The sequence below is a fragment of the Poecile atricapillus genome, chromosome 9, assembly GCF_030490865.1.
Source record: "Poecile atricapillus isolate bPoeAtr1 chromosome 9, bPoeAtr1.hap1, whole genome shotgun sequence".
Lineage (NCBI taxonomy): Eukaryota > Metazoa > Chordata > Aves > Passeriformes > Paridae > Poecile > Poecile atricapillus.
The window spans coordinates 2,329,210-2,344,515 of record NC_081257.1 but is presented as its reverse complement, the minus strand read 5'-3'; the positions used below and the strand labels follow the sequence as shown (position 1 = coordinate 2,344,515).

The following is a 15,306-nucleotide window of genomic DNA, read 5'->3' as shown; positions in this document are numbered from 1 at the left end:
AACTTACATCTTGCAGTTCATGACATTAAATTGTGTTCATCAGACTCTGTCATATCACCAGTTTCTGGAACACATTTTCACGCCTCCCAGCTGTAGCCCAAGGGAAGCTGTTTCTGTCTGGCATCACAGAAGTGGCAGGTTTTTTGCAAAGACAGCCCTTTACAAAGGACTTCTTGCTTGCATTAACATCCAAGGAGCTGCTTTCAAAGACAGACAAAAAATCCACGAGCAAACAGCAAACCAACCAAACAATATATTATTTTTAACTCTTGCTTTTAGTATTTTCCAAGCTGGCCTCCTTTTTCCAGTGCAGTGTTTTTCCTTTGGACAGAAAAACAGCCTTGCCAGATGATGTGACTTAACAAGGAAAACAGAACTTACACACAGTGGATAGATTAAAGATAAACATGCAGAGCCCCATTATCACAGACATCATCGTTTATTTTCTGTTTATTTTTGTGTCAGATTGTTTTCAGAAGGCTGAGAACAGTATCTCAGATCCTGTGGTTAGTTTGGTGCCATAGCCACTTATCTGTCCCTTCTTATTACTTGTCTTTTCTATAGTTCCTCTGCCCATTTGTTGCTCTTGGATCTCTGCCTCCTTCACCTGATTTTGATCTTTTTCTGGATTTGTGGGGCTTTTGGCGTTGGTTCTGTTTTTTTTTTAGTGGTTGTTTTGTTTGTCTCTTTTGTGGGGTAAGAGTTTTGCTTTTGTTCTTTGATTTAGTTTTTTCCCACTTAACAGTTGGAATCAGGTTGTGATTTGTATTGCAAAGTTTTGAAGCACAGGTGTTGCACATAAAGGTCAGTTTTGTTTTTAAAGTCATCTCAGACACAGATCTGCAAACCCCTGTGACCTTGAGGACTGTGTGCTCTCAGACAGCAAATTGTGCATGAATAGGAAACTTGTAGTTCCTGTCTCCATTACACACAGCAAAATGTAAAGGGCTTGGAACAGGACCAATTTATTCTGCTGCCATGCCATCAAACGGTGTCAGATTTATCAAAGAACTCTCCTCTTCCAGGATGGGCTGTGCAAGGATGATCCCTCAGCTCCTGTGTGGATGTGCTGAGCAGCAGGCCAGACGCACGACTGTCATCCATAGCCAGCCTCTGTCTGCAAAGAGAACAGGGAGCTGCAGCTCTGAGGAGCTCAGGGGTTAGTGAGCAAACAGACCAAATCCCTAATTTCTATCAGTTACTTTACAGGAGTGTTTGTTGCTGTTATAGTTTTAAATTCCAGCCCAGAGCTGGAAAAAAAGACCCCTGGTAGTTTGCATAAGCTATGAAGGGAAGAGATTCTTTTCAACGGGTTCCAGCTCTGCTCATTCTTTGAATTAAAAGCAGAGCAAAACTCTTCTGTTGGTCACATCAAGCCAACATAAGTTTGAACAGTCTGTGAAAGACAGAAGAATGTAAAAAATTATTTCATTTTATAGTACTTACAGTCCTGTAATTCTGCCATGGGATAATAACAAACTATATCAAAGAACTGGAGAAAGAACTGGAAAAGAAGATTTTTTAAAAAAACTTTAAAAGAAGTGAATTAATTTCATACACAGAGCTATGTAGTAAAAATATAGTCATTTAAACTTCTCAAAGCCTAATAAGATAATGGAGCCCTGCGGCCTAGTCACGTGCAGTGCAGCCTCAGCTGCCCCTTGGAGCCCAAAGCTGCCAAGGCTCAGGGCTGGGATGAGCCTTCACCCAAAACTGGCTCCAAGACCGATTGGGAGTCAATCCAGAACAGGGCTCACACAAAGAGCAAAGTCTCAAGGCCAAAGCCAAACCTTCATCAGGTTGGATTGGTTTTAACACTGAACTGTAGCGAATTTTCTTGTCCTGTAACATCACTGTTAGCATGAAACTTTACATGAGCTCTTAAATAACCTCTGTCCTATCATGAAATGAATGTCAAGTATTGTGAACTTGCTTTGCCTCTGCCTGCTGCTCATGGAGCTGCTCTTGGCCAGGCAGCCTCAGTGGCAGCCAGCACTGGCTGCAGCCCCAGCGGGCTCCCCAGGACAAGGCCCAGCAATCAGGAGGCCAATGAAAGGCCTGGGCAGCAGCAGAACTCTCAGCAGAGTTATTTGGGCAACCAAGGACTAGCCACAAGTGCACAGCAGCATGACTACGAATCAGGCTACCAGTGTTATGAGCAGAGTTTTAAGAAAACTGTGGAGAAAAATCAACAAATTACCGTCTGATCTTGTAGACTTCCTGGATCCCAAAATAGCAGACTATCAGGACAAGGGGCACAGTGAACAGTGTCACTACTGTGCCTATCATGCAGGACCTGCGGACATCCTTGGGGCAGACAATTCTTGGCAGGCGCACGGGATCCTCAACATAGACTCCAGTTTCTGTGATAACATCTACGGAAGCAATGGGCAGTGTGAGCCCGTGCTGTGCTCCACTGCTGAGCTGGCAGCACGCTGGATACGGCCAGGACGTTCTCTGTTTGCCCCAGAGCTGGGGCCTGCAGGCACCTTGCTGTCCCTTGGCACAGGCTGTGCCACCCAACAGAGCCCAGAAGGCCGGGAGCAGAGCCCAGGGACAGCGCAGCTGCTTGAGCAGTGGCTCCTTCCAGGGACTCGAGTCAAAGCCATCCCTGAGCAGCCACAGCCACCCCTGACCCTCCCTGCCCTGTGACAGCTCCCCCAGCACAAGGAGACAGAGCCAGGCCCTGTCAGGACACACTGGAGCTCTGGCCTCCCTCTCTGCCCTTTCCCCACCGTGGTCACCCCTTGCAGCCGCTCCCAGGTTTCGGGATGTGTCTCACACGGAGGGACCCCAAGCAGGACTGCTCAGCCTGGCTGAGACTGGCACAGCAATCACCTTCTATGGCACTGTCTGGTATGTCCTCCATTCGTGTAGCAGGATCTGGCATGAAGCCATTGCATTTTCCAGAAAGTCCTGCCTTCTGCAAAGAATTTTGTTCCATCTCTGGAGAAAGGAAGAGGCACAGCTGAATCAGATTGAACTACTGCCCATTGGGGAGGTGGCTTCTTCAGGAAGTAATACTGGTCAAAGACATATCCATGTCTTTGTCATGATTTCCAGATCAGGAAAATTCCAAGGCTCTTCAGGCTTACACAAGACTCTCCCTTCTCCTAAAACTGCCCTTTCTGATCTACCCCGAGACCAGGAAATTGCAGGGGATCTCAGGGTGTGCATGGCCTGTGCTGCAGTTTGGGCTCCCTGTCAGCTGATGCCAAATGCCTTCCTGCAGAGGCTGGGGAGAAGCTGCAGCCAGGCCAGGCTGGGAAACAGCCCTGCAGGCCGTGAAAGCAGCAGCAGGGCAGCGAGGCTGCCATGGATCCCTTCCTGCTGTGCCGGGCACGGCGTGTCCAGATGTGCAGAGAAAGGCCCCGGCTGCTGAGGGAAATGCACCCACCACGGCGTTTGTCCAGATCACTCAGCATCTCATCCATGTGTTTCGATGTCTCCAGGGACCTAATATCTGCGGTAGGTTTGTTCCACCCTCTAGGAGGACCTTAACAGAAAGTATTTCCATTTCAGATGAATGTGTCCCACAAACCAGGGCTCAGCCTGTGGGGTCAGCACGGACACACTACTCACCTCTGCGATGGGAGCTGGGCTTGCGTGCAGGAATCAGGAAAGGAGCTGGGTAAATCCTCTCTGCAGATACACCTGTAACTCAACAGCCACAGAAGTGTCTGTCACCTGTTTCTTGACAGGTTGTCAATGATTGTGCTCTGAGAAGAAGTTAAGAACTTACCTGCAGAACCTCCTAACAGTTCCAAACCATCTTCCATCCCAGCTGCTGAAGAATCCATCTCAGCAATTTGATCTAGAAGGGAACACAGATCAGAACCATTGCATGGTGTGCCAAGATTGACTTCTGCCTTTGGGATCTGGGCACTGCAAGGGGCTTGGGTAAGGCTGTGGGAGCCAGATGTCAATGGACATGGCCAAAGCTGCAGAGGGGCCTGGGGAGCTCTGGGCTGGCTCCTGGTCACTCTCAACACCCTTTCCATGCTCTGTGCAACATCCCTGAAGGGCAGACGCTGCCAAGCAGCAGAGGTGGCAGCTCAAGCCTCAGCAGGGCTCAGGCCCAGAGGCACAGCAATTACCTCGTCTGACTGTGCCTGGCATGGCCTCCCTTCCTGCAGCGGAGGCTGCCCATGGGCCACTGATTCCTCCAGGAAACACCGCCTTCAGCAAAGACATTTTCTTCATCTCTGGAGAAAGGAAAAAGCACAGCTGGATCAGACAGAAATGTTCCCCTTTCAGGGAGGTGGCATCATCATGAAGCAATAATGGTCAAAGTCATGGATAAAGACTGGGAAAGTGTATCAACTTTTGGGATTAGCGAGGGCCTTCCTTCCTCCAAACAGCCCCTACACCTGATCTACCCCAAAACTGGGAAATTGCAGGGGATCTCAGGGTGTGCATGGCCTGTGCTGCAGTTTGGGCTCCCTGTCAGCTGATGCCAAATGCCTTCCTGCAGAGGCTGGGGAGAAGCTGCAGCCAGGCCAGGCTGGGAAACAGCCCTGCAGGCCGTGAAAGCAGCAGCAGGGCAGCGAGGCTGCCATGGATCCCTTCCTGCTGTGCTGGGCACGGCGTGTCCAGATGTGCAGAGAAAGCCCCTGGCTGCTGAGTCTCAGGAAAAAGCTGAGGGACATGGACCCACCTTGTGCTCCCTGCACTTCTTTCTCTGTTGGTCTCAGGAAATCATTTGATGATAGAGACTTTTTGGTTCCATAATCTTGGGTCTTTCTTTTTGGAGGACCTTAACACAAAGTATTTCCATTTCCCAGGAATGGATCCCGCAAAACCAGTCCCCAGCCTGTAGGGTCAGCAGGGACACACCACTCACCCCTGTGATGGGAGCTGGGCTTGGGTGCAGTAACCATCCCAGGAGCTGGCGAAGTCCTCCCTGCAGACACACCTGTAACTAAACAGCCACAGAAGCTTCTGTCATCTCTGCTGATCTGCACAGGCAGCACTGAGCTGCAGGAGCGGTGAGGGGATCGCGCAGGCCAAGGGCACACATGTGCACGGCTCTGTCCTGGCACCTGCAGCGATGCCGCCCTGGCCGAGCTCTGGGCTCTGAGCTGGCCACTGTCCCTGGGGGAAAGGCCTTGACCTACCCTCACCATCTCCCAAAGCCTCTGTATTTGGTGTTGGATGAGAAGCTGCATCACCTTCACCAAGAGGCTTGTCTGCAACGAAAGGCAGGACAGAACAGCTCCTGTGGCTCTGTAGGAGATCCTCAGGCTCCCTGGGGCCAGCAAAGGAGCCGTGCAAGGCACAGCCCTGGGCCACAGCCCTGGGCCTGGCCCCTTCCCTCTCTGTTCCTCTCCGTGGCTGCACAGAGCACACGGAAGGAGACACTGGCATTGCACACGGGAAGAAGATTGACAGCTAAATGCTCCTTCCTGCCACTAACAGCAATCCTGTGGGATCCTTCCATTACCCCTGAGATTATGTTAAGGGAAATGGCATGTGGCTGAGCTCCTGCCACCTTGACATTGATTATTCTGTAAGTAAAAAGGGGAACTGAGAGCTTGCCTGCAACATCCTCCAAGAATTTCAAGCCATTTTCCACCTGGGCTTCCACATAATCCATATCACGATCCCAATCTACAATGGAGCACACATGAGAACCCTTTTCAGTCCATTCTGGGATCCCCTTCTGCCTTAGGGAACTGGGCACTGCAAGGGGTTTGGGGAAGGGTGTGGGAGCCATGTGTCAATGGACATGACCAAATCTGCAGAGGGGCCTGGGGAGCTCTGGGCTGGCTCCTGGTCATTCTCCATCCTCTTGCCATGCCCTGCTCAACATCCCTGGAGAGGAAAGTGGTGAAGCCTGGGGCTCCTGGGAGCTCTCTCCCCTCCCAAAGAGAAAACCCTCCCTAAAGCCCTGGGGAAAACAGCAGCAGGCAGTGCCACAAATATCCCTTCCTTGTTCCCCTCCTGCCCTCCCTCTGCTGGGACAGCTCCTGCAGCCCAAGGGGACAGAGCCAGGCCCTCTCAGGATGCAGTGGAGCCTTGCCCTCCCCCTCTGCATTTTCCCCACCATGGGCACCCTTTTGCAGCCACTGCTGGGTTTTGGGACGTGTCTCCCATGGAGGGAGCCCAGCAGGACTGCTCAGTAGCTGAGTGTCCTGAGCCTGCTGGGGATAATTCCTCTGGGCTGTGCCGGTCTTGTCCAGGCTGTGCCTGCACTGCCAAGCAGCAGAGGTGGCAGCTCAAGCCTCAACAGGGCTCAGGCCCAGAGGCACAGCAATTACCTCCTGGGACTGTGCCTGGCATGGCCTCCCTTCCTGCAGCAGAGTCTGGCACAGAATCCCTGCTTCCTTCAGGAATGGTTTCCTGCTGCACAGGCTCTTGTTTCATTCCTGGAGAATGGAAGAGCTGGATCAGATGGGGCTGTTCCTCATTGCGGAGGTGCCATTTTCAGGAGGCAATATTTGTGAAAAGCATGGCTAATGATCAGCAAACACCCAGGATTTCAGGATGGTCTCGGGTTGATCCCTTCTCCAAACAGCCCCTAGACCTGATCTACCCGGAGACTGAGAAATTGCAGGGGATCTCAGGGTGTGCATGGCCATGGTGCAGTTTGGGCTCCCTGTCAGCTGATGCCAAATGCCTTCCTGCAGAGGCTGGGGAGAAGCTGCAGCCAGGCCAGGCTGGGAAACAGCCCTGCAGGCCATGAAAGCAGCAGCGGGGATGTGAGGCTGCCATGGATCCCTTCCTGCTGTGCCAGGCACGGCGTGTCCAGATGTGCAGAGAAAGCCCCCGGCTGCTGAGTCTCAGGAGAGGCTGAGGGACATCGACTCACCTTGTGCTCCCTGCTTGAATTCCTTCAGCATTTTCCATATGAGTTCAGAATGTTTCAGGGATTTAGCTTCTGCTGTATCTTGGGTCTTCTCTCTTGGAGGACCTTAGAACAGAAGATTTCCATTTCCCAGGAATTTATCCCACAAAACCAGTCCCCAGCCTGTGGGGTCAGCAGGGACACACTACTCACTGCTAGGATGGGAGCTGGGCTTGGCTGCAGTAACCATCCCAGGAGCTGGCGAAGTCCTCCCTGCAGACACACCTGTAACTAAACAGCCACAGAAGCTTCTCTCATCTCTGCACATCTGCACAGGCAGCACTGAGCTGTAGGAGTGGTGAGGGGATCGCGCAGGCCAAGGGCACACACGTGCACGGCTCTGTCCTGGCACCTGCAGCGATGCCGCCCTGGCTGAGCTCTGGGCTCTGAGCTGGCAGCTCTCCCAGGGGGAAAGGCCTTGACCTACCCTCACCATCTCCAAGAGCCTCAGTCCTGGGTGTAGGTTGGGAAGCTGCATCACCTTCACCAACAGGCTTGTCTGCAACGAAAGGCAGGACAGAAGAGCTCCCATGGCTCTGTAGGAGATCCTCAGGCTCCCTGGGGCCAGCAAAGGAGCCGTGCAAGGCACAGCCCCGGGGCACAGCCCTGGGCCTGGCCCCTTCCCTCTCTGCTCCTCTCCATGGCTGCAGAGAGCACACGGAAGGAGACACTGGCATTGCACACGGGAAGAAGATTGACAGCTAAATGCTCCTTCCTGCCACTGGCAGCGATGCTGTGGGATCACTCAGGGCTGCAGGAGGCAGTGGGGCAAGGTTTCCAGAATCCATCACCCCTGAGATTATGTTAAGGGAAATGGCATGTGGCTGAGCTCCTGCCACCTTGACATTGATTATTCTGTAAGTAAAAAGGGGAACTGAGAACTTGCCTGCAACATCCTCCAAGAATTTCAAGCCATTTTTCACCTGGGCTTCCACATAATCCATATCACGATCCCAATCTACAATGGAGCACACATGAGAACCCTTTTCAGTCCATTCTGGGATCCCCTTCTGCCTTAGGGAACTGGGCACTGCAAGGGGTTTGGGGAAGGGTGTGGGAGCCATGTGTCAATGGACATGACCAAATCTGCAGAGGGGCCTGGGGAGCTCTGGGCTGGCTCCTGGTCACTCTCCATCCTCTTGCCATGCCCTGCTCAACATCCCTGGAGAGGAAAGTGGTGAAGCCTGGGGCTCCTGGGAGCTCTCTCCCCTCCCAAAGAGAAAACCCTCCCTAAAGCCCTGGGGAAAACAGCAGCAGGCAGTGCCACAAATATCCCTTCCTTGTTCCCCTCCTGCCCTCCCTCTGCTGGGACAGCTCCTGCAGCCCAAGGGGACAGAGCCAGGCCCTCTCAGGATGCAGTGGAGCCTTGCCCTCCCCCTCTGCATTTTCCCCACCATGGGCACCCTTTTGCAGCCACTGCTGGGTTTTGGGACGTGTCTCCCATGGAGGGAGCCCAGCAGGACTGCTCAGTAGCTGAGTGTCCTGAGCCTGCTGGGGATAATTCCTCTGGGCTGTCCAGGCTGTGCCTGCACTGCCAAGCAGCAGAGGTGGCAGCTCAAGCCTCAACAGGGCTCAGGCCCAGAGGCACAGCAATTACCTCCTGTGACTGTGCCTGGCATGGCCTCCCTTCCTGCAGCAGAGGCTGCCAGTGAACCACTGCTTCCTCCGGGAAATGCTGCCTTCAGCACAGCCTCTTCATCCACTTCTGCAGAAAGGAAGAGGCAGAGCTGGTTCAGATGGAAACATTCCCCACTGGGGAGGTGGCATCATACGGAGGCAATGCTTGTGAAAGGCAAGGTTAAGGATCAGGAAAATGTCCAGGCTGTTGGGGCTGGGCCAAAGCACTCCCTCCTGCAAACACTGCCCCTCCTGATCTGCCCCAAGACCAGGAAATTGCAGGGGATCTCAGGGTGTGCATGGCCTGTGGTGCAGTTTGGGCTCCCTGTCAGCTGATGCCAAATGCCTTCCTGCAGAGGCTGGGGAGAAGCTGCAGCCAGGCCAGGCTGGGAAACAGCCCTGCAGGCCATGAAAGCAGCAGCAGGGCAGCGAGGCTGCCATGGATCCCTTCCTGCTGTGCTGAGCACGGTGTGTCCAGATGTGCAGAGAAAGACCCCGGCTGCTGAGTCTCAGGAGAAAGCTGAGGGACATGGACCCACCTTGTGCTCCCTGCAGCATTTCCTTCAGCATTTGCCACATGACTTCAAATGGCTCCAGGGATTTCTTGTCTGAGGTGTGTTTGGTCTTTTCTGTTGGAGGAACTGAACAAAAAATATTTCAGCCTCCCAGGAATGGATCTCAGAAAAGCAGTGCTCAGGCTGTGGGGTCAGCACAGACACACTACTCACCGCTGGGATGGGAGCCAGGCTTGTGTGCTGCATCCAGCTCAGGGGCTGGAGAAATCCTCTCTGCAGACAAACCTGTAACTAAGACAGCCACAGAAGCTTCTGTCACCTGGTTCCTGACAGGTTGTTAATGAATATTCCTTATTATATATATAATAATATATATAATGAATATACCTGCAGGTGACCCAGAGGGCTTCAAAACTTCATGTCGCAAGGCTAAGGGAGGAGCCTTCCCAGCATCCGAATCTAGAAGTAAACCAAGATAAGAATCATTCCCATTGTGTGCCAGGGCTGGCTGTGGCCCTGGGCTCATGGCAGGGCTCCCACTTGGGGCTGCTCCTGTGCCTTGGGCCTCTGGGTGCTCAGGGCCAGCTCCAGGAGCAGCTTTAGAGGGAGGGATGTTGGTGCACGAGTCCCGTTTCCCAAGGGCTGGGAACGAGCTCCAGAGGCCTCAGAGCTGAGGCACCTCCAGCTTTGGCTGTCACCAGGCCATGCAAGGGCCTGCCCTGGGGGGAGAGCTGCTGGCACACAGCCCCTCCGAGGACTGAGCCCAGCACAGCAATTACCTCCTGTGTCTGGGCCTGTACTCATGTGTGCCATCACATTCCTTCCTGCAGCAGAGGCTGCCGACGAGTGACCGCTGCCTCCAGGAAATGCTGCCTTCCACAGAACCTCTAGGTCCATGACTTGAGAAAGAATGGAGGCAGCTGGATCATATGGAAATCTTCCCCATTCGGATGGTGGCAACTTTAGGAGCCAGTATTCATCAACGACAGGGACCAGGAAAGTACCCAGGTTATTTGGCCTGGGCCAGGGCCCTCCCTCCTCCAAACAGCTGCCCTTGCTGCTCTGCCCAGAGACTGGGGAATTGCAGGGGATCTCAGGGTGTGCATGGCCTGTGCTGCAGTTTGGGCTCCCTGTCAGCTGATGCCAAATGCCTTCCTGCAGAGGCTGGGGAGAAGCTGCAGCCAGGCCAGCTTTCATGAGCCTTGCAGGGCATGAAAGCAGCAGGGGGCCGTGCAGGGCACAGCGTGTCCAGATGGGTAGAGAAAGCCCCCGGCTGCTGAGTCTCAGGAGGAGGCTTAGGGGAACATGAACCCACCAGGCCCTTTCTGCAGTTCCTCCACAATTTGTTTCTGGATGTTGTTTGACTCCAGTGATTCCTTCTCTCTTGTACGTTTGTCCTTCTCTCTCAGAGGACCTCAACAGAAAACATTTCCATTTCCCAGTGCTTCCCAAAATACCTGTGCTCATCCTATGGGGTCAGCAGGGAGACACTACTCACCCCTGCGATGGAAGTGGGGCTTCTGCACACCAATCAGCAAAGGAGCTGGGAAAGTCCTCCCTGCAGACACACCTGCAACTCAACAGCCGCAGAAGCTTCTGTTACCAGGTTCCTGACATGTTTTCAATGATTATTCCTCCATGGGACACGGAGAACATACCTGCAGGAGGCGCAGAGGGCTTCAAAACTTTATGGAGCCAAGCTAATGGAGAAGCCTTGCCAGGAACCTTATCTGGAAGGGAGCACAGATGAGAACCTTTTACAGGGTTTGCTGGGATCCCTTTGTGCCTTAGGGAACTGGGCACTGCAATGGGGCTGGGTAAGGCCATGGGTGCCAGGTGTCAATGGACATGGCCAAAGCTGCAGAGGGGCCAGGGAAGCTCTGGGCTGGCTCCTGGTCACTCTCAACACCCTTTCCATGCTCTGTGCAACATCCCTGAAGGGCAGACACTGCCAAGCAGCAGCAATGGCAGCTCAAGCCTCAGCAGGGCTCAGGCCCAGAGGCACAGCAAATACCTCCTGGGACTGTGCCTGGCATGGCCTCCCTTCCTGCAGCAGAGTCTGGCACAGAATCCCTGCTTCCTTCAGGAATGGTTTCCTGCTGCACAGGCACTTGTTTCATTCCTGGAGAATGGAAGAGGGAAAGCTGGATCAGATGGAAGTGTTCCTCATTGTGGAGGTGACATCTTCAGGAGGCAATATTGAAAGGCATGGATAAGGATCTGCAAACACCCAGGATTTCAGGATGGTCTCGGGTTGATCCCTTCTCCAAACAGCCCCTAGACCTGATCTACCCCGAGACTGAGAAATTGCAGGGGATCTCAGGGTGTGCATGGCCATGGTGCAGTTTGGGCTCCCTGTCAGCTGATGCCAAATGCCTTCCTGCAGAGGCTGGGGAGAAGCTGCAGCCAGGCCAGGCTGGGAAACAGCCCTGCAGGCCGTGAAAGCAGCAGCAGGGCAGCGAGGCTGCCATGGATCCCTTCCTGCTGTGCCAGGCACGGCGTGTCCAGATGTGCAGAGAAAGCCCCCGGCTGCTGAGCCTCAGGAGAGGCTGAGGGACATCGACTCACCTTGTGCTCCCTGCTTGAATTCCTTCAGCATTTTCCATATGAGTTCAGAATGTTTCAGGGATTTAGCTTCTGCTGTATCTTGGGTCTTCTCTCTTGGAGGACCTTAGAACAGAAGATTTCCATTTCCCAGGAATTTATCCCACAAAACCAGTCCCCAGCCTGTGGGGTCAGCAGGGACACACTACTCACTGCTAGGATGGGAGCTGGGCTTGGCTGCAGTAACCATCCCAGGAGCTGGCGAAGTCCTCCCTGCAGACACACCTGTAACTAAACAGCCACAGAAGCTTCTCTCATCTCTGCTGATCTGCACAGGCAGCACTGAGCTGCAGGAGCGGTGAGGGGATCGCGCAGGCCGAGGGCACACACGTGCACAGCTCTGTCCTGGCACCTGCAGCGATGCTGCCCTGGCTGAGCTCTGGGCTCTGAGCTGGCAGCTCTCCCAGGGGGAAAGGCCTTGACCTACCCTCACCATCTCCAAGAGCCTCAGTCCTGGGTGTAGGTTGGGAAGCTGCATCACCTTCACCAACAGGCTTGTCTGCAACGAAAGGCAGGACAGAAGAGCTCCCATGGCTCTGTAGGAGATCCTCAGGCTCCCTGGGGCCAGAAAAGGAGCCGTGCAAGGCACAGCCCCAGGGCACAGCCCTGGGCCTGGCCCCTTCCCTCTCTGCTCCTCTCCATGGCTGCAGAGAGCACACGGAAGGAGACACTGGCATTGCACACGGGAAGAAGATTGACAGCTAAATGCTCCTTCCTGCCACTGGCAGCGATGCTGTGGGATCACTCAGGGCTGCAGGAGGCAGTGGGGCAAGGTTTCCAGAATCCATCACCCCTGAGATTATGTTAAGGGAAATGGCATGTGGCTGAGCTCCTGCCACCTTGACATTGATTATTCTGTAAGTAAAAAGGCGAATTGAGAACTTGCCTCCAACATCCTCGAAGAATTTCAAGCCATCATTCATTACTTTCTGGTAGTCCATGTGATGATTCCAATCTAGATTGGAGCACAGATCAGAACCATGTCCATGGTGCATTCTGGGATCCCCTTCTGCCTTAGGGAACTGGGCACTGCACGGGTTTTGGGTAAGGCCGTGGGAGCCCGATGTCAATGGCCGTGGCCAAAGCTGCAGAGGGGCCTGGGGAGCTGTGAGCTGGCTCTGGTCACTCTCAACACCCTCTTTGCAGTCCCTGTGCAACACCCCTGAAGGGGCGGCAGGACCAGCCCAGGGCCCCTGACTCTCTTCCTCCCACAGAGGAAACCCTCCCTTATGCCCTGGGGAAATCCATTCCCAATGCTTCCCAGGGAGAAGGGAGCGCTGTCCCAGGAAAGGGAAGCCAGGCCGCGGGCTCACCTGCTCCCTGTGCTCGCTGTGGAGCAGCCTGGGCAGCCCTGTCAGGCAGGGCCACTGCCAGGAGGAGCAGGAGGAAGAGGCGCAGAGGAAAGGCCATGCTGCCTTGCCCACTGCCAGTCCTCCAACACTTGCTGCCACCACTGTCCTCACAACGCTGTCCTAGTGTCAGCACCACTGCCGTAGCCGCCGCTGCTGCCACCGCCAGTGCTGCCGCAACAGTCGTAGTCAAGGACTGACTGCTCGGTCCTTGTGGTGCTGTGCAACCACGGGGCTCTGGGACCTCTGTGACCTCAGAGCCTGCCGTGACCTCAACCTGTGTGACCCCAGAGCCTGCTGTGACCTCACAGCCTTGGCTGTACCCCTCGAGTGTTCTCCCATCTGACTGCCCTGATTATAAATCTTTTACTTCATCAAAGGGCCATTGCTAAACAAAACCTTAGTTTTTCCTGCTGACATTGCTGGTCAGGTGTCGCTAGAGGACACGAACTATAGAACGAGGGTTCCAATCACACACAGCAACCAGAGGCTTTTTCATGAGGCAAAAATCCTTTATTTTGGGGTTTTTCAACCCTTTTTTAAGGTGTTCTGATACAGGTTATCTTGATTGGTAGAAGGAACAATACCTCCCTCATCCTGTTGGTGGGACAAGAGAAAAACATTCTCAGAACATCTGTGTCTTGTTTTGGGAAAGCAAAGCTTGTTTTCATAAACAGTCCTTGAGAGAGAAAAACTCCTCAAAAGACTTTCTCTTGGGAACAATCAGCCCCTGAGAGCTTGAATGTCTCTCAGGTTCAGAAAATCATGTCCACAGTCAGGCTGTGTCCCTGGTGTTGCTCTTGATGGTTCCCTCTTTTCCTGGGCACTCCAGTGGAGGAGGTGCAGGCCCAGGTGATGCCACTGAAGGAAATGTGCCCTCAGCCCAGGGACACTCAGCTTGGACTCCCCCAGCCCCTTGGGGCCCCGTCACTGGTCACGGCAGCCCCTGCCTGGCTCCTGCCTGCCCACACCGTGGTCAGCCCTGGCAGCTCTGGACATGGAGCTCAGCCAGGGCTGGTGCTGTGTGGGCTTTGCTGGCGGGACCAGCCGGACACTGGGGTAACATCTCCATTTACTGGAACAGATGAAGGAGCCATCACCTACATTGGCAGATGGGCTCACCTTCAGTGCTGTTTAGAGGGCAGGGCCAGGGGGCTCAGGGACAGAGGAAGGGCCATGTTGGTCTCAGCTGGGGCTGGAGGGTGCTGAGCTGGTCCTGAGGTCTCTGCAAGAACTAAGGAACGGTCTAGGCTGGGGCAGAGGAAGATCAAAAAGGGACTGAAGGGACCTTGGGGATACCCATGGGGAAAAGAGGTGACCGTGGGATCTACAGGGTTATAGGAGGATTCCTCCTGTTCTGGGATGGCTTCTCTGGGGTCCTCTTCTCAGAGCCCATGAGAGAGCTGTCCAGGCCCTTATTACTGCCGGAGGAGCTGCTCAAGCTGTCTGGGTGTTTAGTGCAGCCATTGTCTTTCAACTGCTGTCCAGAAGTGCTCCTGTGGAGAGAGGAGGTGGCTGAGGCCCCCAGCTGCCACTGGCACACAGAGACCCTCCTGCACAGCAGGGCCCAGAGCGGCCAAGGCTCCCCAGCATGGCTGGAGCTGCTGGCACAGCTTGGCCCAGCTGGAGAGCTGTCCCTCAAGGCCCTGGCGAGCAGGGAATGGCTCTGGGCAGGGTCCGTGGCCAGGAGCAGGCCCCAGAGCGCCTCTGCCTTTCAAGGCCAATCTCTTCCCTTCTCTTCTACCTCCCTGCCTTGCTTTGCCTCTGCCTGCTGCTCCTGGGGCTGCTCTTGGCCAGGCAGCCTCAGTGGCAGCCAGCACTGGCTGCAGCCCCAGCGGGCTCCCCAGGACAAGGCCCCGCAGTGAAGAAGCCAAAGAAAGGCCTGGGCAGCAGCAGAACTCTCAACAGAGTTATTTGGGCAACCACTGACTACCCACAAGTCCACAGCAGCCTCCCTGGGTATGTTTCCCGTCTACAATAGAAGGTGTTTGAGGGAAAGATGAACAAAACACTCACCATTTTCTCCTCCAGGAACACCAGATTCCAAAGCAGCACAATGTTGCTATATTTTATATATTAGTAAAGGCCTGTCTGCACAATCCAGCCTTTGAAATAAGTCGTGATATTAAAGGCTAAAGTCTTTGAAACCTTCCTGCAGAAGAGAGAGAGTAAAGCAAAACAATATCCGTGTGTACGGAAGAAAAAATGTAAACTTGTGTGCATTAGGCAATAGTAACTTGCTTAGCCCGTGGACCCTGCAGAACCCTGTAAAAGGTGTCCTAAAGATAGAAATAAACGGCGTTCACATTTCCTTCTGTGAAGAGTGGTGAATAGCTGGCGGTCTCTCAATATCTGGCGCTCAAACAGGGACACC

General features: G+C 54.0%; 1 long non-coding RNA gene across 1 annotated transcript; it reads right to left on the bottom strand.

The window, feature by feature from the left end:
• Nucleotides 1-1,003: 1,003 nt before the first annotated feature.
• On the bottom strand, nt 1,004-2,240 carry LOC131582240 (uncharacterized). The gene is made up of 3 exons (XR_009278299.1): nt 2,201-2,240; nt 1,447-1,504; nt 1,004-1,117 (listed from the first exon to the last, which is right to left on the bottom strand). It is a non-coding gene; the product is annotated as an uncharacterized LOC131582240 (long non-coding RNA).
• Nucleotides 2,241-15,306: the final 13,066 nt, after the last annotated feature.